We start from the raw sequence: 24,610 nt of genomic DNA, 5'->3' as shown, positions 1-24,610 counted from the left end.
ATGGGGTTCAGAGAAAAAGAAGATTTATTCTGTGGGAGTGGAGGGTCACAGAGGAGAGGCTCCAGCATAAAATGATATGAAAAAGAATCAGGCCGAAGACGGAAAAGAGACATAAGGTTTGCACTTGTCTTTAAAAATACAGACAAAATGGGGTGCCTGGGTGGCTCAGGTGGTTAAGTGTCCGACTTGGGCTCAGGTCATGATCTCCCAGTTCATGAGTTTGAAACCCTTTGCTGGGCTTTGTGCTGACAGCTTGGAGCCTGGAGCCTGTTTCGGATTCTGTGTCTTCCTCCCTCTCTGCCCCTCCCCTGCTCGCACTTCGTGTGTGTGTGTGTGTGTGTGTGTGTGTGTGTGTGTCTCCTCTCTCTCTCTCTCTCTTTCAAAAATGAATAAACATTAAAAATTTTTTTTTCAACGTTTATTTATTTTTGGGACAGAGAGAGACAGAGCATGAACGGGGGAGGGGCAGAGAGAGAGAGGGAGACACAGAATCGGAAACAGGCTCCAGGCTCTGAGCCATCAGCCCAGAGCCCGATGCGGGGCTCGAACTCACGGACCGCGAGATCGTGACCTGGTTGAAGTCGGACGCTTAACCGACTGCGCCACCCAGGCGCCCCAAAAATTTTTGATTTAAAAATACAGGTAAAAACTTGCTCCACGTTATATAAATGCACAAATTAATATTCCATAACACGTTGAAAAAATATCAAAGTGTTTGAGTCTTTTGTCAACAGGAAAAAAAGGTTGTTTGCCTGTGTTCTCTTAAGGGCTCTCCTTTCACAGACTGAAAAGAGCCACAAGTCTTTTTTGTAATGCCGGTATTGGCCTTCTTTACTGCCCTTGGACTCTGTATTGGTTATCAGTTCATTGCCAAACACATCCCTGAATATAACGCTTTATGATAAACCACCCAGGAATTCCTAGAGGCATTTTGCCTTTAGGGTGAGTATGATACTAAGCCTCCCCAATAGAGGGTGCTGAAGAGACAATGCAAGAGGAAGAGGCTTCTGGAAATTCTCAGCACAGGTAGGGGAGACAGTTGGGTGTTTGCCTTGTCCGGATGGAGCCTGCCCAAGCCATGTGACCAGAACATGATCCCTCACGACCTTGCAGCTTGGCCTGGTGATAACTCGTCCTCTCTTGAAAACCTTCACTCACCCACCCCCATCCCCAGCACATCCTACATCCAGAACGCCTTCTGCCCCTGCTAACATCAAGACCCCCACGGCATGCCCACACCACCGTTGCCAGTCGTCTGCTCCCCACCTGCATGCACCTGGAGGACTGCCTGATGTCTGCCTACAACTCCACTCCAGCCAACTTTCCTGCTGTTAGGTGGCCACAGCACACTTTATCCAAGAAGCCTGAACTCCTTCCAAACATGTCTTTCTTTGAGTATTCCCCCTCCGTCCTTATGTACTATATATAAAGTTTCCTCTGTCTTATAGTTACTCTTTATTAGAGTTACAAATTCTTATATCAAAATTCCTCTTTAACCTACTATGCGGTTTCTATCTCCCAGTTAGACCCAGACTGTTACAGACTCTTTGAGGTAGTTTGGTATACTAAACTCCACTCCTAATACCATTTTTCTCAGAGGAATATGTCACTTCTTCGCTCCTTGGAAACACCTACTTTATGAATGCTGAAAATTGGGCAGATAGAATAACTTCCATAGGGGTCTGCAATAGGTTCAAAACCAGATCTTAAATGACTAAAGAATTTCCTTCAATTCCTCGCTGAGTAAACAGTAAAGAATGAATTACAAATACAGAGCAAATCATTTTCTATGAAAGGTAAAACACAGAGATGAAATGAGACATCCAAAAACATAATCAAGCTTTGAGTCTAAGTTTTGTAACTTTCACTATAACCTGAACTGAGATGATACACCTTCATACTATGTAAGCATGTTTACTTTTGTTAGTGAGGTACATGTGACATGTGACATTATATTACTTTCAAGTGTACAACATGAGAATTCGATATTTCTATATATTGTGAAATGATCACAAGTCCAGTTAACATCCGTTTCCATACATGGTTACAAACATTTTTTATTGTGATGATAACTTTTAAGGTCTACTCTCTTAGCAACGTTCAAATATGCAATACAGTATTATTACCTATAGTCATCATGCTGTACATTACATCTCATTAATTATTTATTTTATGACTGGAAGCTTGCCCTTTTGGACAAACTTCATCCATTACGCCCATTCCTCACCTCCTACCTCTGGCAACCACCAATCTCTTCTGTGTATCTATGAGCTCAGGGTATTGGGGGGGGGTGGGTTCTGGTCTAAGGTGTTTTTTTATATTTACATATAAATAAGATCATATGGTATTTGTCTTTCTCTGATTTATTTCAATTAGCACAATGCCCTCAAGATCCAGCCATGTTATTGCAAATGGTGGGATCGCCTTCTTTTTATGGTTGCATAATATTTCATTTTATATATATGTGTGTGTGTGTGTGTGTGTGTGTATACATATATATATATGTATACACACACACACACACACACACATATATATATCCCACATTTTCTTTATCCATTCATCCATCGATGGACATTTAGGTTACTTCCGTATCTTAGCTATTGTAAATAATGCTGCAATGAACATAGAGGTAGAGATGTCTTTTCATGTTAGTGTTTTCGTTTTCTTCAGATAAATATCCAGAAGTGGAATTTCTGGATCTGTAGGCATGTTTATTAACATGTCATACATTCCAAGGGAGCACTCAGGGTCTGTTTCTTTCTTCTCTAAACATTCTATCACCAATGCTTCAGAGATTTGATCTTTCACTCTGAAATGTTAACAGCTAAAAAGTTAAAACGACCTTCTTCACCCACACCAATCTCTCTCTCTCCCTCTCTCTCTCTCTCTCACACACACACACACACACACACACACACACACACACAGATTTTGGTACATCTGAGTTCTAGTTGCATTTGTTCCTATATTCTATCATTTTTTTCTTCTCTCACTTGCAAATGCCACTATTACTTTCAAAAATCAGGTTATAATTCACTAAATTCAAAAATGTCTTAATTACAGGTCCTGCAGCCTTCTTAATCTATACCTCTTGAGCAATTATCTGTTTTTTTTTTCCATATTTGCCATGCCAACAGGTCTAAGATTAGAATTTACATTAGCAGTTCCCCAGCCCATGAGTTCCAAACTAAGAAGAGAGAACCTACTGTTACATTAACTTTTGACAGAAAATAACATCCTGTGGCAAATACCTTTAATTCAAATTTGTCATGCTCCAGAGGGCCCATTTCTTTCAAAAGTGCAAAATTCAGAAGGGCAAGGAATAGAAATAAGAAGGTGTGATCTTGAGTGTGAAATATTCAGCTGTGAATTACTACATTAAATGTTCCTACATTTCAAAGCAAATGAAAATTCTCTAATAATCAGCTGGCAGTCACAAACTAGTATGTATCTTATTAATTAATCTCTTAACAGGAATGACACCAAATATGAAGTCCAACCACACTAGTCTAGTTATTGTTTGACCTGCTTTTCTTGAACTTGTTAAAGAACATATCAGAAAAAATTCAGTATAGGAGAAAAAATGATAAGAGAGTTTGTTAGAAAACACAGGCTGAGTCAAGCCCTAGAAGATACTATCAACTGGGAAATATTGAATGCATTTTCAGCAAGACTTATGATGTTACAAACTGAAATCAAGTTACCTGAAAGGCACCAGATGTAGAAATTGAAAAACTTATTGCAAGGAATGTCAAAAACTGAAAAATAATATTAAACAAAGTGGAGCCATGCATAATTCCTGTTAATATATTTATCATCAATCACCAGTTTCATATCAATTGCAGGTCTCTGGTTCCTTCAAAGTTCTCTACAATTTCTGATTTTTCGTCTTTATTTTTTTTTAACTTTCTGAAATTTTACTGTTGTAAAAGTTTCCACAGAGCCTGTGGTAGCCTGTTTTGAAGATGTTGCTATTCATTCATTATTTTCTCTTTGATCTATTCATATAATCTTTTTCCACCAAAGCTTATCTCCTTACATCATTTAGAAGCAATTGTTTGGCATTCTTTCCAGCGATCTCCTGAACTGCTCTAAAACCAGCCCCTCTCCCCATTGCTATTTCCGTGATCCTAATACAGGCTGTCATCGTCTTCTGCTCTAATGATTCCAGTAGATTCCAAACTTGTCTTTCTGGTTTCCCTGGTGCAATAGCTAACCCTCTTTCTTGAGGATGAACCAAGTGCAAAGACTTTTGTTCTACCAGATATCGAGGCTTATTATAAAGTTGTGATAATTAAGAAAATGTGGGGGTGCCTGGGCTCAGTCAGTTGAGCGTCTGTCCCACTTTGGCTCAGGTCATGATCTCACAGCTTGTGAGGTTTTTTTTTTTTTCAATATATGAAATTTATTGTCAAATTGGTTTCCATACAACACCCAGTGCTCATCCCAAATGGTGCCCTCCTGAGTACCCACCCTCCCCTCCCTCCCAACCCCCATCAACCCTCAGTTTGTTCTCAGTTTTTAAGGGTCTCTTATGCTTTGGCTCTCTCCCACTCTAACCTGGTTTGAGCCCTGTGTTGGGCTCTGTGCTGACAGCTCAGAGCCTGGAGCCTGCTTCAGTTTCTGTGTCTCCCTCTCTCTCCGCCCCCTTCCCACTCACTCTGTCTCTCTCTCAAAAGTTAATAAAAACATTAAAAAATTAAGAAAGAAAAAAAAAGAAAATATGGCATTAGTGCAGCAATAGAGAAGTAAACCAATGAAGCAGAATAAGGAGTCCAAGAATGGACCCACACATCCTGAGCACTTGATTTATAACTAAGATGGCATGGCAAGGCAGTGGAGAAATAATGTCCTTTGCAATCAATGATTCTGGAAGAAGTATGCATTCACATGGAAAATAATGAAGTTACAGCTTTAACTCATACACAGATAAGAATCATACCTTGTATGTTATACACTTATGGTGAAAGACAAAGCTGTAAAGCTTTTAAGAGCTCATAGGAGACTTCTTTGTGTCTTCAGGATAGGAAAAATTTTCTTAAATAAGACATAAAAAGCAATCAAAAGAGAAGAAATTAGATCTATTTAAATATATTAAAATTAAGAACTTATAATTCATCAAAAGATACATATTAAGGGATGTCTGGGGGAGGCTCAGTTGGTTAAGCATCCGACTCTTGATTTCAGCTCAGGTCATGATCTTACAGTCGTGATACTGAGTCCTGCATCAGGTTCCACACAGAGCATGGAACCTGCTTAACATTCTCTTTCTCCCTCTCCCTCTGCACCTCTCTCTGCTCATGCTCTCTTTCTCGCTCTATCTCTCAAAACAAATAAATAAACATTTTTAAAAGATACATATTAATAGAGTGAAAAACAAAACAAACAAACCCAAGAATGGGAAAAGCTACTGTACCATGTAAAATGAGACATTTATATGCAAAACATGTTAAAAACAAAACCCTACAAAACATTAGAAAAAGTCACAAACATTAGAAAAAAAGGACGGAAGGGGTGCCTGAGTGGCTCAGTCAGTTAAGTGTCCGACTTTGACTCAGGTCATGATCTCTTGGTTCTTGGATTCAAGCCCTGCGCCAGGCTCTGTGTTGACAGCTCAGAGCCTGGAGCCTGCTTGGGATTCTGTGTCTCCCTCTCTCTCTGCCCCTTCCCCATTCATGCTCTCTCTCTCTCTCTCTCTCTCTCTCTCTCTCTCAACAGTGAATTAACATTAGAAGAAAAAGAAGAAAGGAAAAAGGACAGAAGACTTGAACAGACACTTCATAAAAAAGAAACTGAATGGCTAAAACTATGTGAAAGAATGCTCAGCCTCATAAATAATGAGAAAACGCAAACGTGAATCAGAAGGAGATTCCACTACACATCTGCCAGATTGGCAAAAACGACTGACTACTGCACTGACAGTATCAGGTGCTGACAAGGACACGGAGCACTGAGAACACCCACACCGCTGGCAGTAGGCAAAATGGTCATTCCACTTTCGGAAATATTTTGGCCTCTTCTCCTGAATTTGAAGATATGCCTCTCTTATGACGCAAAAAAGGCACCCTCTTGAGAAACTTGTATGCTTGTGCAGGAGGAGGTACGTAAGGACAGCCACAGCTACATTGCTTATAAATGATCCACAGGATGGAAGCTACTGATGTATCTTATCAACAGTACATTGTCTAGTGTGTTCCTACATGGAAGACCACCTGTCAATGAAATTGAATGAACTACAACTACACAAAGCAAGTAATAGCATTAAGCGAAAGAAGCAAGATGCAAAAGAGTATATACAGAATGACTTCATTTATAGAAAATTCAAAGCAAGCAAAACTAAAATGTAGTGTTTAAAGTTACACACATAGGTGGTTAACTCTGCAGAGGTGGTAAAGCTCTAAAGCTAAACGAGGACTTGATCATCATTAAGCATTGTGGTCAATTTAACAGGGTAAGTGAAGGGGAAAGTGTGAGGGAGAAAATGAGAATAGTAAGAGAGTTCTGGTGTTCAGGCAAGGCTCCATCTCTGACCTGGGTAGTGGTTACATGGGTATTCGCTTTGTAATTGTTCCTGTAAAAAAAATAATAATAATGTTTATTTATTTTTGAGAGAGAGACAGAGAGACAGAGCCTGAGTGGGGGAGGATCAGAGAGAGACACACAGAATAGGAAGCAGGTTTCAGGCTCTGAGCTGCCAGCACAGAGCGCGATGTGGGGTTCAAACCCACAAACTGTGAGATTATGACCTGAGCCAAAGTTGGACGCTTAACTGACTGAGCCACCCAGGTGCCCCTATAATTTTTCAATAAACGGTACCTTTAGGTTTTGCATACTTTTCTCTACATGGGCTTTACTTTACAGTATAACCAGATTGGAAAAAAAAATATATGTTTCCACTAGATAAATGTGAATCAAAGTACATAACCTTGTTCCTTATAGATTCCATTGGATCAATTACCGTTAGCTCAGAAAATACTTGCTCCCATCAGAATTTTTTCGATTTACTTATCTTGTAGTCTTTGCATTTTTATAGGCTAGAAATGCTTCTCTCTACCTCTAAATTTGGCTCTCAGAAACTTTTCATTATGGAGACTAACCATTGTCATGGGAATGATATCCAGATAGAATCTAGACAAGCTATAATAAAAAAAGAAAAAAGTCAAATAACTGGGAATGTTTTAAAGCCAATGGGAAGGATAACAATTGGCAGTATCTTACCGACAACAGTGAGAAAACCCTAAGGGCTACAGGCTGCTGTCCTGCCTGTGACCAGAGCACCGGTGGCCTAGACTGCCCATTCCTGCTCTTTCTTGTCCTTTTCAATTCTCTCTACATAGCTGATAAATTAAATTAAATTTATCTGGGTGGCTCAGCCAATTAAGCATCTGAGTTCAGGTCATGATCTCACAGTTCATGAGTTTGAGCCCCTAGTCCAGCTCTGCGCTGACAGCTCAGAGCCTAAAGCCTGCTTTGGATTCTGTGTCTCCCTCTCTCTCTGCCCCTCCCACCTCACGCTCTGTCTCTCTTTCTCTCAAAAATAAATAAACATTAAAAAAATTATTTTAAATTTTGTATTATTCTTTTTTTTTTTCAATGTTTATTCATTTTGGGGACAGAGAGAGACAGAGCATGAACGGGGGAAGGGCAGAGAGAGAGGGAGACACAGAATCGGAAACAGGCTCCAGGCTCTGAGCCATCAGCCCAGAGCCCGCCGCGGGGCTCGAACTCACGGACCGCGAGATCGTGACCTGGCTGAAGTCGGACGCTTAACCGACTGCGCCACCCAGGCGCCCCTAAATTTTGTATTATTCTATTGCTGCTGCTACTGCCACCTTATAATTGTGTAGCTTATTATCCAGTAATTTCTTCACTGAACATCGAGTTGCTGGTCAAACACAAGACACCGCTGGCTACTGCTCCTCAGAAGCTTTGCCTATCAGAGGCATAGTTACTTCATTATCCCATGTAATCTCCAACAATGCTTCGGGGTAGGCAGTGGATATGTTGCTATTCATTGTTTGAGCGTTTTTTTAATTGGATTTTTTATTAGTTACGTTTTGCTATGAATAACTCACCCCAAAACTTAGTGAAGCAACCTTTATGAAGCTCCAATTCTGCAAATCAGCTAGGCAGCTTCCTCTGGTTTGGGCTAGTTCAGCTAATTTTAGCTGGGCTCACTAGTGAGTCAGCCAGCAACTGGCTGACCTAGGATGGCCTCACTCATTCATTGTCTGGCCAGGATGACAGGACAACTGGGCCACACATATTTCATCATTCTACAGGCTAACTCAGGCTTCTTCACGTGATGGTAGCAGAGTTCTGAGAGCAGCAAAAGCACATGCCAAGTGTGCGAGCATGTTGCAAGTCTCTGTGTATGTCACATTTGCTAAAGTCCCTTGGTCAAAGCAAGTCACATGGTCCAGCCCACAATTGGTGTGGGAGGATATAAGCAAAGGGTGTGAATGTAAAAGATGATAAATCTATGGCCATCTTTGCCATCCACTGCAGCCCTAGAATGCCTCTCCTAAGATCACACTGGTGGTATGTGGCAATCGAAGCACAGCTCATGGCCCCTCACTTGTAGTTCAGTGTTCTTTCCATCAGGGCAAACAAACAGAAGGAAGAGGGAAAGCTAATGGAGGTAGAAATTGGGGAGGGTGTGCAGGGGAAGATGATAAGGAAGTCACACAGGGTAATTCAGATCACAAAGCTTGCTCAGTTAAAGTGGTTATGGTGGTGAAATTAACTGAGCAATTGCCACATGTTGCTTTGTTTTATGCAATACTAACCAATTTTAGAATGTTCTAATCATCACCAACATAAATGTGAAGAGCATTGATCCACTCGTCCCATCTTCTTATATCTCTTCACGTCTTCCCCACCTCCCCAGGATTACCATCTCAACACAACTTTCCGGCCATCGGTCAGGAATCTGCAATTTCCCTTGCAAGTGCACACAATATTTAAGTCAGTTTCACAAAGCAGATGTCCATTAAATTTGGTTGACTAAATGAGAAGTAGCATAGAGAATATACTAAAACATCAAACCATTGCCCCCAGGAATATTTATTTTATTAGTACTACTGTAAATGCTGCAAAGAGTGTTCAGCCCTGGCATGCCAAGGGAGTTCCTCATTTGCAACTCTGGTTTTCCATTGTTGTCATTTCATGTGAAGAACATTGCAACTCAGTCCACAGTTTGGAAAGGTCAAGAGGCATTAAAGTACTTGAGGGGATGTGTTTGGCTAGTTTGACTACAACCTGGTTTGGCTCACACTCCTGCACTTACTAGCTCTTCATCTTTGAGCAGGTTGTTAGTACTGAGACTCAGGTTCTTCATCTGGAAAATGAGGATCACAGCGTTTACCTCAAAGACCATGTGAAGGGTTGAATAGAATCAATCTGGGGGCACCTGGGTGACTCAGTCCGTTAGGCATCTGACTCTTGATCTCAGCTCTGGTTTTGATGTGGGGATCATAGGTTCAAGCCCCACTTTGGGCTTCACATTGGGCTCCTTGATGGGTCCCACATTGGCCCTGTGTTGGGCTCCGTGCTGAGCATGAAGCCTACCTAAAAACAAACAAAAAAAAACCCCAAAAAAAACAAAAAACAAAAGAATCAATATGTAGGTAGCATGCATAGCACAGAGCTAATTGTGGATACTCTTTATATGATCATCTCTACTATTACTAATAATAGAAATCATTATAAGACAAATAATTTATTGTTTCACAGATTGAGATAATAGGGGAAACTGGGAGATCTATTTCTAAGGAATTCCCAGATTTTCTTTTTTTGTTGGTTTTCAAAAGTTCATTAAATCTCATTTACAGCAAACCAGAGAAGCCATTTCCTGATGTCCTCTCATGTATTAATTAATTTGCTCGGACCCTTGTCTACACTACCTGCAGCTCCCTTTCCCTATTCAGAGGACAGATGTTATTGACCTTCCTTCACTCCCATCAGGAAACTGCTCCGCCTTCTTTCTAGAGTCTCTGACCATCTTTCTATGTATATTTAAAAGCACCACAGGGATGAAAAAAAATCAGGCTGATAAAGATGCAGCCTAGTCCTTTATTAAAAAAAATAAAGCCATCTTTCTGAATAAAGATTAGAGATTTCAGTGCTAATATCTTTCTTGAAAAAAATCATGTTTCAATGCAGATAAGGAAGAAAGGCAAACTCTTTGCAACGACAAATCTTATTCTTCATTGGGCCCTCATTGTTTCATAAACAATAATACGCACACATTAGGAGGAGAATATCTTGTTGAAACAATAAATGGCCCCTTAGGACCTCAAAGTGCTTTGAGGAAATTGCTATTAATTTTTCCAATCACCCTGTAGCAATAAAAATCTCAATTCACAGAATTAAATTGAGATCTCAAGAGTCAAGTGGCAAATGCATAGTAAAGAGGTCCCCCAGTAGTCTACTTTCTGAAAATATTTTGGTCATTTTCATGAAGGGTTATTATGAAAAATGAATACCAACAGTTCAAAAATTTTGTCAGCTATTCTGAAGAAAAGTTTTCAAAGAAACCAGGCAAGTCTGACTTTCCTTTCAGGATTACTTGAAGAACTGGCTGAGATGGATCAGAGGGGAAAAAATGTGAAAAAAATAAAGCAGAATATGCAAAAAGAAAAAAAGAAGTCTGCTAAGAGCTGGCTGTGTCCTCCTAAAACATAAGTAATAGGTATGATTTCATTCAGAGATGTGGATTCAAAGGATCTTTCGTATAAAATTGTTTGGAGTACACCAAAAAGTCTACTCTGATTAAAACTCTTTTCTCCAACAGTTCCTACTGGGATTTATCATTCACTTAGATTAACTCACCAGCTCCTATGATAATCACTCATATCTGGGAGTGGTACCACAATAAGTCACCATTACTGCAAATATTTTAGTGTAAATTAATTTATCTAAGGAAAACTAAACAGACTAGATTTTTTTATTTCAAAGAGTATAGATTCAGAGCATATCTGCTGGGACATCACAATGGTGAGTCCTGAGCAAACAAGGGACAATCAGAGGACATGTTGTCGATGTAGGACAGAATGCTCAGGCTATAGTTAGACCACTTTCTCTATGCCTCAACTTCCTCCTTGTAAAAGAGGAATGATTCTGTCCTGCTTAGCTCTCAGAGTCACTGTGAAAATCAAATTCAATAATATTCTGAAACACTCAAGTGTTTCATTCAAATATAAAAAAAAATAAATAAAGAATGGGTTCTAGAAGTGTGGCAAGGGTTATAAGGACAAAAAACATTCAGATAGGATAAGAATAATGATAAAAATAAATGACTACATAGATAAATAACATAAGAAATGTCGGTTACTAAGTTTTGCTTGAAATCACTCCTGGAAAACAGTGTAGATATTTTTTATTCAAGGACATAAAATAAGGATAAAAATAAGACAAGTTGCTGCATTAAATGAAGATTTTCTAACATTTATTAAAAAAACCCTGGAGACATGAAAGTCAGTCTCTTTCCTTGATCTCTCCTTAAAGAAAAGGCAATTGCTAAAAAAAGAAAAAAAAAGTAGTAGATTTTCAAGCCCTGATGTGCACAGATGCCCATGAGATCTGAAATGAAAGAAAAAAACAAAAAAACAAAAAAAACCTCTTAAACCATAGTCTTAGATAGATTTCATTATTTATATGTATGTTTGTAAATGCAGATTAAAAAGGTGTAAAAAACACACTGGACTATTAATAGTGTTTCCTTCAGGGAGAAAGGTGAGGCTGGGGAAAGCTGGGAAGGAAGACTTTCTTTACACTTTTGTAATATTTGAAAAATCTCTAATCATATATTTTATGATTTTTAAAAAATAGCATGATAGATATTATGATAGACATATGCAGTTTCTAACCATGGGAGATGGGATCAGCTGAGACTTAATAACTAAGCAGGAATCAGTCAGACAGAATAGCAGAGGAAAGGCACTTACGGCAGAGAATTAGCATGTGCAAAGGCACAGGGGTCTAGGAGGAGGAGACCCCTCCTAGAGGTGGATAACATGCTGCGGTTTGTGTTTCAGGGAGATGTCACTGAAAACAGTGTAGACAATGAATGGAGTAGAAGGAAAAACAATTAGGAAACACTATGAGCAAGGAAAGAGTTGTCAAAGCTCTTAACTAAAACCATGGAAAGGAATCAAGAAACTATTGGTTATTTGCAACTACAGTTGAAAATGGAGATGCAGTCAAGAGGTAAGGCTTTAATAATCAGCATTTCCTGGGATGCCTGGGTGGCTCCGTCAGTTAAGCATCTGACTTCACCTCAGGTCATGATCTCGGGTTCGATGGTCCGATTCCTGCATGGGGCTCTGTGCTAAAAGCTCAGAGCCTGTTTTGGATTCTGTGTCTCCCTCTTTCTGCCCCTCTCCTGCTCGCACTTTCCCTCTCTCTCTCTCTCTCTCTTTCAGAAATAAATACTAAAAAATTAAAAAAAAAAAAAAAGAATCAGCATTTCCCAATTCCATTATTCATGTTCTCCATCACAATCTAAGAAAAACCCACTACTATCTTTTACTCAGTAATTTTTATTGACTCACATTAAGCCTCATGCTAAGCAGAAAAATAATAGGTTTGATACACTGGTTTTCTACTATGCCTTAATATAAGCACATATAAATTAAAATTAAAATGCATCTAAGTCTTCTTAAATACCAGCAATGAAAACTATACCACACTTTAGGACACATAGGATCAATTGCTTCCATTTCTAAAACCCTATAAGTCTATGTTATTTAACCAAAAGCTTCCTTTGAAATTTGAGCCCCCAAAATGTTATAAGCATTTTGTCCAAGATTTAGCTTAGACTGAGCATGGTCTCCAGATCTAGTAACTCAGAATTGCAAATTCTCAGACCCTACTAAAGCAGACATTCTGAAGGTACAAGGGACTAATCTATGTTTTAAGAAACTTCCATGTGAATTGGATGCCCCTACCTAAAGTCTGAGAACCACTGCTTTGGGCCATGAACAAGATTTCTCCAGCAAAGAAACTGAGGCAATCAGGAGAATGTAGGTAGGATCATTTCCAACTCAGTGCTCTTACATCTAATAACATCTATTATTCTTTTTTATTATCCGGATCCATACTGTGCCTTTTAGAACCATGCTCAGTTCATTGACAACCATTAAATAGATCAATTGAGGATAATGATGCATTTGTGGTTTTCTAGATCTCTAGTGTACCACTTCTCAAATTCTCATACCACAGTTACTACCTTCATAATTCTGTTCCAACCATGTATCACATATTGTACACACATATTATTTACTTAAAGTTTTTCCTTAAATAAATTCCCTTTTTTATTTTAATAAATTAAAGGACAAATTTATATTACTACCATCACCAGAAAGTACCACTTGCTGTGAGTAAAAGCTAACTACAAAGAAGAATACAATGTCAGATTCTACCCTTATTTGTCAAAAGTTATGCTCTGATGACATGATACTCTATGTATAAAACCCAAAGACTGCACCAAAAAAATTGCTATAACTAATACATGAACTTATCAAAGTCACAGGATATAAAATCAATGTGTAGAAATCTGTTGCATTTCTATACACCAATAATGAAACAGCAGAAGAAGAAATCAAGGAATCAATCCCATTTGCAATTGCCCCAATAACAATTAGATACCTAGGAATAAACCTAACTAAAGAGGTAAAAGTTCTGTACTCTAAAAACTATAGAACACTTATGAAAAAAATTGAAGAAGACACAAAGAAATGGAAAAGCATTCCATGCTCATGGATTGGAAGAACATTGTCAAAATATCTATACTACCCAAAGCAATCTATACATTAATGCAATCCCTTTCAAAATACCACCAGCATTTTTTATAGAGCTAGAACAAACAATCCGAAAATTTGTATGGAACCACAAAAGACCCCAAATAGCCAAAGCAATCCTGAAAAAAAAGCAAAGCTGGAAGTATCATAATTCCAGATTTCAAGCTATATTATAGAGCTGTAGTCATCAAGACAGTATGGTACAAGTGCAAAAGCAGACACATAGATCAATGGAACAGAAAAGAAAACCCAGAAATGGACCCACAACTATATGGGCAACAAATCTTCAAAAAAGCAGAAAAGAATATCCAAAGGAAAAAAGACAGTCTTTTCAACAAATGATGTTTGGAAAACTGGATGCGACATGCAGAAGAATGAAACTGAACCACTTACTTACACCATACACAAAAATAAACTCAAAATGGATGAATGACCTAAATGTGAGATAGGAAACCATCAAAATCCTAGAGGAGAACACAGGCAGCAACCTCTTTAACCTCAGCCGCAGCAATTTCTTACTAGACACATCACCAAACGCAAGGGAAACTAAAGCAAACATGAACTATTGGGACCTCATCAAGATAAAAGCTTCTGCACAGCAAATTAAACAATCAACAAAACTAAAAGGCAGCCTATGGAGTGGGAGAAGATATTTGCAAATGGCACATCTGATAAAGGGTTAATATCCAAAATCTATAAAGAACATATCAATTTCAACACCCCAAAAAACAAATAATCCAGGTAAGAAATGGGCAGAAAACATAAATAGATACTTTTCCAAAGAAGACATCCAGATGGCTAATAGACACATGAAAAGATGCTCAATAGCATTCATCATTAGGGAAATATAAATCAAAACCATGGTGAAATATCACTTCATACCTGTCAGAATGTCTAAAATTTATGGCACAAGAAACAACAGATGTTGGTGAGGATGTGGTGAAAGGAGAAGCCTCTTGCCCTGCTGATGTGAATGCAAACTGGTACAGCCACTCTGAAGAACAGTATGGAGGATCCTCAAGAGACTAAAAATAGAACTACCCTACAATCCAGCAATTGCACTATTAGGTACTTACCCAAAGGATACAAAAACCCAGATGGAAGGGGTACATGCACCCCAATGTTTAACAGCCTTATCGACAATAACAAAACTATGGAGAAAGCTCAAATGTCCATCGAATGATGAATGGATAAAGAAAGTGTGATATTTATACAATGAGATATTACTCAGCCATCAAAAAGAATGAAATCTTGCTATTTGCAATGACATGGTTGAAGCTAGAGTGTATTATGCTACGCAGAATTAGTCAACTGGAGAAAGACAAGTACCACGTGATTTCACTCATATGTGGAATTAAAGAAACAAAACAGATGAACATGTGAGGGGGGTGGAAAGAAGAGCAGGAAACAAACCACAAGTGACTTGTAACAATAGAGAACAAACTGAAGATTGTTGGAGGGGAGGTGGGTGCAGGATGGGCTAAATGGGTGATGGGTATTAAGGAAGGCACCTGTGATGGGCCCTGGGTGTTGTATATAAGTGATGAATCACTGACTTCTACTCTGGAAACCAGTATCGCACTGTATGCTAACTAAAATTTAAATTAAAAATAAAATTAAATAAAACAGGACCAAAAAAAAAAAGGAAAGAAAGAAATTGCCTGATTATTGTTAGTTAAGTAATTTGCCTGATAGATCCCCGAAATCCTCAAAAAACAAAACAAACAAAAAAAAAAAAAAAAAAAAAAAAAAAAAAGAAAAAGAAAGAAACAAACCATATTTTAAGGTTTATTTACCTAAAAATAAATTTGCTCATAAGGACTGCATTCCTTTATTATCAAGGGTGGTTAGCCCATATTAGAAGAGTGTTCAAGTTTCATACCTAACTTGATGTACTCTGGATAGAAAAAGCATTAAAATGGATTTAAGGTTCTCAACATGTGATTCAGTATTAGTTACCTATATGAGCATGAACCCCCCAAATCATTCCATTCCGGCAGTGATTCCTATCCCACACTTCAGGAAATGCTAGCTTAAACCATAAGTACAAGCTAGATAAACTCTGAGAGTGCAGATTTAGAACAGGAAAGTTCTAAAAATAAAACCTTCATATTTAAGAAGTGAACCAAAAAAGAAAAGTAAACAAGGGTGACTAGAACCTGGCCTGAACTGAGAAGCAGGACCTAAAAGGGTCAGAGAAAAGCTAGACACAGAATTGCCACTGAACCCAGGAGAGAAGGAATTTAGGAAAAGAAAGCACCAGCAAGAATGAATGATCTAGCACAAACATCTGCCTTCCAACCAACCCTAAACCCAAACAATGACATAAATAATTTTTATTTTGTAAAAATCCATGTATTTTGTAAAAGTATTACCAATGGAACAGGAGTTTTAAGAAATTCCTGAAAGAGATAATTCCCTTTCCTTTCTCTCTCTTCCAGCTATCAAAGCTGCCTGCCACAAGGAAAGAAGGCTAAAGGGAAGAAGGCGGTCTTGGACCCTGCTGTCATGAAGAAGCAAGAGGCCAAAAAAGGTGGTCAGTCCCTTGTTAAAACAAGGGACAGGACATCCAGCCTCAAAGGGACTTCACTCTGTGAAATGTCCCCTCTGCATCTGATTGCAGTGGCAAAGGCTCTTCCCTTTAAACATCTGAAAATTCCTTCTGTCATTAACCAGTTCACCCAGGCCTTGGCCCACCAAACAGTTATTCAATTGCTTAAGTTCATCCACAGATTCAGACCAGAGACCAAGCAAGAGAAGAAGCAGGAAATTTTGGCCTGAATTGAGAACAAAGTTGCTAGCAAAGGGGATGACCCCACTAAGAGGCCACCTGTTCTTCAAGTGGGGGTTAATACTGTCCCCGCCTTAACGGAAAAGAAGTCTCAGCTGATAGTGATTTTACATTCTGTGGACCCCACTGAGCTGGCTGTCTTCCTGTCTGCCCTGTGTCATAAGGTGGGTGTTCCCCATTGCGTTATCAAGAGGAAGGCCAGGCTGGGCATCTGGTCCACAGGAAAACCTCACACAGGTTCACTCAGAAGACAAACGAGGTCTGTCCAAGCAGGTGGAAGCTATGAGGACCAATGACAATGACAAATATGATGAGATCCACCATCTCTGGGGAGGCATCGTCCTGGGTCCAAAGTCAGTGTTTTGTGTTGCTGAGCTGGAAAAGGCAAAGGCTAAAGAACTGGCACCAAACCAGGCTAAGTGTGCACTGCTGAGTCGTCCATATGTAAAGGTAATATGAGTTCATTTTCAGCCAGTATTGGAAAGAAGGAAGGAAGGAAGGAAGGAAGGAAGGAAGGAAGGAAGGGAAAGAGAGAGAGAGAGAGAGAGAGAGACAAAGAGAGAGAGAAAGAAAGAAAGAAAGAAAGAAAGAAAGAAAGAAAGAAAGAAAAGAGAGAGAAAAAAGAAAAGGAGAGTGGGAGGGAGGGAGGAAGTAAAGAAGGAAGGAAGGGAAAGAGAGAGAGAGAGAGAGAGAGAAAGAAAGAAAGAAAGAAAGAGGAAGAAAGAAAGAAAGAGAAAGAAAAAGAAAGAAAGAGAAAGAAAGAAAGAAAGAAAGAAAGAGAAAGAGAGAAAGAAAGAAAGAGAAAGAGAGGAAGAAAGAAAGAGAAAGAAAGAAAGAGAAAGAGAGGAAGAAAGTAAGAAAGAAAGAGAAAGAAAGAAAGAAAGAAAGAAAGAAAGGAAGGAAGAAAGAAAGAAAGAAAGATTCCTGAAAGAAAACAGATGACACCAAATGATACATGGAGAGACAAAACCACACACACATGTACGCTGAAAGAGGTCCAACAGGTTTAATGAAGGTTAACAGCTTTATCAAGGTTTTACCAGGGATTATTCCAAAGTAGAAAGTCATATAGACACCTCCTTTGCTCATCTACGTTATAATAAAAATTAACTACATTATTTACATTGTAATAAAAGTTCCATAATAACTAAACAGTATTTGTGATACCAAACAATATATTTTAGTTAAATGGGTGTATTCATTGTCTATTGCTGAGTATCAAATTATCCGACAATATGGCCTGTTAAAACAACACCCATTTCTTACACCACAGTCTCTGTAGGTCAGGAATCTGGACGTGACCAACTGAGTCCTCACTGCTTCATGGTCTCTCACAAAGCTGCAGTGAAAGTGTTGGCTCAGTGAATGCAATCTCATCGGTGGGCTCTACTGGGGAAGCATGTCACTCAATAGTTGTTGGAAGCATTCAGCTCTTCATTGGCTGTTAGGCGGAGGACCTCAATTCATCCATTGTTCTTGTCTGGATGTGGCCCTCAGTTTCTTGCCTCGGGGCTTCTCCAACACAGCAACTTGCTTTATCAAAGTACACACAAGCCAAAAGAGCAATAGAGGGAGTCTGCTAGCAAGAAAAAAGTCCCAATAGTTCATAATCTAATCATTGAAGTGAATTCCCTCAATGTTGCCATAAATAACAGAAGGCAGGGATCATTGGCAGACACTGCAGAAGCTGCCTTACCCAGAAGAGTCCTTCTCACCCAAATAATTACATTTAGTTCTAGATAGACACTAAAATTGTATCTAAGCTTTTCATTTTACAGATGAGAAAACTGAGACACAAGGTGATTCTACAACTCACTCAAGTCTAGTCTAAAGTGAGAACCAAGGTCTGCTTAGTCCATTTTACTGTTTTTTTTTTACCCTACACCATAACTGCTGCTTTTTTTTTAATGTTTATCATTTTGGGAGAGAGAGAAAGAAAGCAGGGGAGGGGCAGAGAGAGAATCCCAAGTAGACTCCACACTGTCAGCCCAGAGCCAGACACAGGGCTCAAACTTACCAACCTTGAGATCATGACCTGAGCTGAAATCAAGAAGTTGGATGCTTAACTGACTGAACCACCCAGGCACCCCTTACTGTTTCTAAAGCCTAGGACAAGTGCCATATCTCAACTGCTCCAGCCTGTTGACAACCCTCTCTCTGAAGGGTAACATGAATTCTCTATGTCACTTCCATGGTAGTTAACCAAACAATACCTGAATGACTGTTTTTTTTTAAAAAATTTTTTAACGTTTATTCATTTTGGGGAGAGAGAGAGAGAGAGAGAGATGAGAGAGAGTGTGTGTGTGTGTGTGTGTGTGTGTGTGTGTGTGTGAGTGGGGGAGGGGCAGAGAGAGAGAGAGAGAGAGAAGGACACAGAATCCAAAGAAGGCTCCAGGTTCCAAGCAGTCAGCGCAGAGCCGGGCACGGGGCTCGAACCCATGAACCATGAGACCATGACCTAAGCCAAAGTCAGACGCTTAACCGACTGACCCACCTAGGCGCACCTACCTGAATGACTGGTTAATGTTCTAGGGTAGCTACCTTAGCTCCCCCTAAAACCTCTTCTAAGAAGTAACTATGTTTCATGCATCCTCTTGTTCCTTGTAAAGAAAATTCTAGAAACTTCCTACCCACAAAAGGAACTTAGTGAAATGTGTGTTGACTGACAAAACTTAAAAACTGCAAGAAAGCATAAATGTTAGAGAAGGAGAAATTATATAATTTGCTTTTGACAGTCATATAACATCCTCAAATTGTCAAATAAAAATTTCCTTAAGTAATTTTTTATGGGATAATGTAAGGTCAATGAATTAATAAGAGCAAGGGTCAGCACTGTCCATCTAGTAAAGTTCAATATGAGGAAACCTAAAGACAAATTAATTCCCACCTCTCAGCCCGTGGCCCTGGGCTGGTTAGCATTTTCACTCATTGGGTTCTGTGTTTGCATGAGGAGATTTGCAGCCTACGTTATAAGAGTGTAAAAGATACATAACTGACAGAGAAATACTTGGAAGGTGCATACCATTGAAAATGTAGACAAAACATTCAACACTTGAGAAGAGAAAAATCACAATTTCTTCTATTCCTATACCAGTGCCCTAATCCACTTTCCTTTCCTGTATATGAAATACATAGATCCCCAAATCAACTGGAGGATAAAACCAGCAATTAACAAACTCCTCAAAACCAATAGCTGCACATTTCGTCCAAGTCATATGAATTCCTCCACTTTGTAAACCTTAAGAGACAACAAGAAACTATGAAGATGACCTGTTTCACTTTTTTGAGACATTCTGGGTAAAATAAAGTATAATGTATGGTTTCCTCAAAATTCAAAGACTAAGGAAATATTCTAACCCATAGAGTAGAGTAGTTCTACTAAACACTGGTATAGAAAACAATCCTGAAGCAATTGCTTGTTTCTATCAAGACAGGTGATTGTAACATGTGTGCAGGTGAATTGAGGGGACAGCAATGTAGCTGTATATAATCAATTAATTCTAGCAATGCTATTGACAGAAAATTCCAGAAACACACCAGTGAAGTACCTGCAGTCTTTACGATGTTTCTACTTTTCTAAAAATATTTCACATTTGTCCCCACAATCTTATCAAAGGGAGTCAGGAATTTTACTCAAAGCTGTGAACTGGGTCTTATATGCTCTGTAAGATTTAAACAGATCAGGTTCTTATTTCCTACATGAATACATTTATGATAAGCAAGTCTTTGATTAGCTGTTGGCTGTGCAAAGACCAGACACACCCTTCCGCACCTTGGATTGATATGTTCTGAAACATCCCTAATGTTTTGAATTATTTATTTTAGGAGGGCTTAAGCCAAAAGACTGGGAAAATATTATCAATGCCAAGCCCTTCTCTTCCCCCAGAAGGCTTGTCTCTTGCCTCTTACAACAAAGTAAAGAAGATTCTAGTTTTCCTTACCAGAATCTTTTTAGGTGCCTAAGGCAGGGCAGATGGGAGGTGGAAAGAGAATATAAACTGTTTTTGGAGTTCCTTCACATGAAGAAAAAAAAGTTGTATCAAGATTTAAATACCCCTGCCTCAACAAACACAAATAACCAAGCAAAAGTTAGCTTACAAAAAATTCAAATTGCTGCCCTGGAGGAAAAAAGCTCAAACTAACAGATGCTCAGTCATTTTAGCAATCTTTTAGAATATTGGGATTTAATAGCAGTTTATTATCTGCACCAATAACAACAAAAATGATGGGACTATAGGTCAGGCATTGAAACAAAATTATCCCTACTACATTATCTATAATATGACAATTGTGAAGAACCCATCAAGACTAAATAAGAAATGTTTTCTAATGAATGCTGCTATTGTGTTAAATGAGATTAATATGGGCCTTGAATTTTAGAAACATTGAATTAAGCAGCAGGTAATGAAAAGTGATTATCCTAATTAAGCAAAAAAAATACATACAATGGCCTTCTTCGTCACCAGAGATGCCCCCTTGCGTAGCATCAAACTTCCTCCTATGTGAACTCTGAGCTACCCTCTAGAGAGACCAGGATTTTGCTAAATCCCCTGTATAACATCAAATAACGGTTTCTCCTCTATTCTGCAAACCAAAGAAAGAAATGGGATAACATTCTGTAATGATAATGCCATGAGTTTTTCAGAAGAAAGATTGTACGGATTAAAGAATTGCACATATCTGATTAAAGAATTTATTGCACATATCTGATTAAAGAAATCAGATATGTGGGTTTGGGAGACTCAAAACACAGTCTCCTCAAAGGTAGGCATTGGGCTCTGGCTCTGGCTGTCATGGGGACAGAGACTTAGGGTATGTTTGGGACAGGATGATATGCACGTACCCTAGCTCATGCAGAATGAAGTTTACAAAGGATCATGAAGATGGGCTCCCCTGCTTCTTATTTCATTTGCATCTGTGAAATCACTGAAATCCCTCCTCAAGATCTCAACAGAATCATAATATCAGGGAAAAAGTGCCTTTGGGTAAATCTCCCAGGGAAATTAAGAGGTAGAGCCATTAAATAGAAATGATACATATTTTATTTTGGCACCTGACCTTTTTATGTGGTTAATACATAAAAATAGCCCTAGAACATTTTTTCTTTTTCTTTTTCTTTTTTTCTAAGACAATCACTAAAGTTTTCTAGGTCTTGTATGTGTCAGACACTGTGCTAAGTGCTTCGACATTTGACATGTTATCCAATTTAATCCTCGTAGCCCTGTATAGTAGTGTTTTATTTAATTTTATAAGTGAAAAAAAACTTAACTTCAGAAAAAAAACAAAAGACAGAAGGTTGTTGATCATTTCTTGAGTAGGGTACAAATAAGATACGAGTTTATGATCACTAACATCTATAAAAAGCCATTCTAAATATAAATAAAGATTTTTTTATTTTTCACAAGATTATGCCTAGTGGAAAGTGTCCTTCTAAGCAGCAGGCTGCCCAATTCAGAGGTAAACTTGTCACAGTTTCGGCATCCTCTGATGACAGTTCTTATGACTCAGTTCCTTGGATCTCTCTGTAATTCCTAGTAGTTAAATGGAGCTCGTTCCTTGCATGAAATAGTCTGAGTTTGAATCCTAACGGTATTTTTGGGGTGAATACTAGCAATAGACTGGCTGTATTCCCTTAGGCATATTAGTCAACTTGAGAATTTGTAATGGGTTATTTAAAGAGGTCGGGGTAGGATGGTATCTATCTACATGGGGCAGTTTAGGACAGCCTGAAATCCTTCTGCAAACTGACAAGAGAGCAATATGTAGACAGCTAACATTAAAAGGACCCTCAGGGACAAGATAGGCCACTGTCGTACCTCCTTCATACAAGTTGCATGCAAGACTCCCTCAGCAAAGAATCAATGATTTGGTTTCCAGCATTGCCCAAGTCTTTAATCGAAATCTCCAGAACTATTCCTGTGTCGTTCCTCTATCTTCCCACCAGGGGGCAGGGTAGAGGCGACCCTAGTAGAGCATAATCTCATTTTCTACTTCCTCATTCATTCTACTTCCAGGTGTAAATTGTTCCTTAAATGGTTTAGGTTTTCCCTTTTGAATCTTAAAGCCCTATATTGAAAGTCAAGGAAACTGAACACTGACTCTTTCTAGTTCTTTTTATTCCTTTTACAATATTCCTACTTCTTGGGGCAATATGGAAGTCTCTGATTAACCAGGGGGAAAGAAGTTAGAGGAAAGAACCGCTTAACAAATAATATCTCAAGATACAATCTCAAGAATAGACTGAAATTTACGTCTGAAGTTAGAGTTATTTCTAACATTATTTATATGGGCAACAAAAACAAAAGTGCCAGATTCACTTAATAACGATCGTTTTGTTTACAGCTACTCCCTTGCAGTTTCCTTTCCTCTCCCCTATGATTTTGCACATTAGTGTACTTCAAAGCTACTCCTCTGAAATGAGGCATTGACATTTGCTCCCATGGCAGCAGAAATTCAAGCAATTGAATGATACTGATTCTCAGGACAGGCCTTACTATCATGACCTCCTTCTACTCCCATAACCACGACCACCCACCACCACTGCCCCTTGCTCATATTTAACATTTTTTGCCGATGTTCCTTCCGTCTCTCAAGCCTGTATCAAATGGTAATGGGAAATCTGTCTTATAAACCGAATGCAAGTAAGCTCTAAATTCCAGGATGAGAAATTGCCTCAAATAATGAAAATAAGAGCATTCACATATAGAATGGAGTGTTAGAAGTATATGATAATGCATAAAATATTCTTCTGTTATTGCTGCTGGAAATTACTGTTTACAAAGCACCTTCCCATGTACTATTTGGTTAAATGTAACAGCTTAATATCTCTTTCAAAAGAAGTATCCCAATGAAAGGAAATGTTAGTGGTTTGTAATTTTTTTTTAATGTTTATTTATTTTGAGAGAGAGAGAGAGCGCGCAAGCGGGGAAGGGGAGAGAGACACAGAATCTGAAGCAGGCTCTGGGCTCCACACTGTCGGCACACAGTCAGAGGCGGGGATCTAATCCACAAATTGTGAGATCATGACCTCGGTGGAAGTTGGATGCTCAACTGACCCAGCCCCTAGGCGCCCCTAGTGGTTTGTAATCTTAAGGAGAGCTGGCCTTTCTCATGCTGAATGCTCACGAAAGCAGACATGCCTGGCTGGACTTTGACCTAGTAAGAGAGCCGCATGCTCAGTTTGGAGAAAGTAGGCTGCTGGAGGTTTGTAGAATGATATGGCAATCCTTTAAATGCAGTTATGTCTCTCTTTTTCGCCTGGCCTAAATGTTCCCATTATTTCTGTGATATAATTCAACCAACTAGGCACCTTAAATTTTTCAACAATTTTTCCTTTTGAAGTTTCATCACTGGAGCTGCCAAATCAGTCTTTCCCTGCTGTTGACGGCCTGTGGCACAATGAACGTCACTACATGCCCCTTCCCATTTGTCAGCAATGGCAGAAACGTCCATGGTACCTGTGAAGGCCAAGTGATTGCCAAGTAATTAGCAAGGGCTGACGTCAGTTAGGCAACATCTCCTTCCATAGGTTTCCATAAAGCAAGACTTGTGACAACTTTCTTGGAGTCTTAAAAATCAGAATTATTTAAGTAGATAATACCAAAGCAGAAAAAGCCTCTGAGTCTTTTCCCCACCAGAATATGGTGGCAACATGGCATTAAGGTTCAGGTCATGATACATAAAACAACAGTTACGTCATGTGGTTAATATACTATGACTTGCTAGAGTATAAAAACACCTCTTTCATTTCCCTTTGTCACTTACGCACCATCCACAGGATCAAAGGAAAAAAATGACTTCACCAGTGAGATGCTAAACTATAGAAATAGACATCGCCTTAGCCAAGGAAGCCCGGTTACACCAGGTAGATGTGAAAAGGTCAACAGACAGCACCATCCATGGACAGCTTTTTGATAACAAAATGGTGATAGGAAAGGTGGGTTTTAATAATTCTGATAAAGATGCTGATGATGTAAATTAGGATGACAGCAAAGGAAAGCAGCACTTCTGGTCC

At 39.0% G+C, this 24,610-nt stretch overlaps 1 pseudogene; it reads left to right on the top strand.

Moving 5' to 3' along the window:
- LOC123596375 overlaps window positions 1-24,081 on the top strand; it is a 65,833-nt pseudogene extending 41,752 nt beyond the window's left edge.
- Window positions 24,082-24,610: the final 529 nt, after the last annotated feature.

Source organism: Leopardus geoffroyi, chromosome B1 (genome assembly GCF_018350155.1).
Source record: "Leopardus geoffroyi isolate Oge1 chromosome B1, O.geoffroyi_Oge1_pat1.0, whole genome shotgun sequence".
In the NCBI taxonomy this organism is placed as follows: domain Eukaryota; kingdom Metazoa; phylum Chordata; class Mammalia; order Carnivora; family Felidae; genus Leopardus; species Leopardus geoffroyi.
This window is presented reverse-complemented; position numbering and strand designations above follow the sequence as displayed.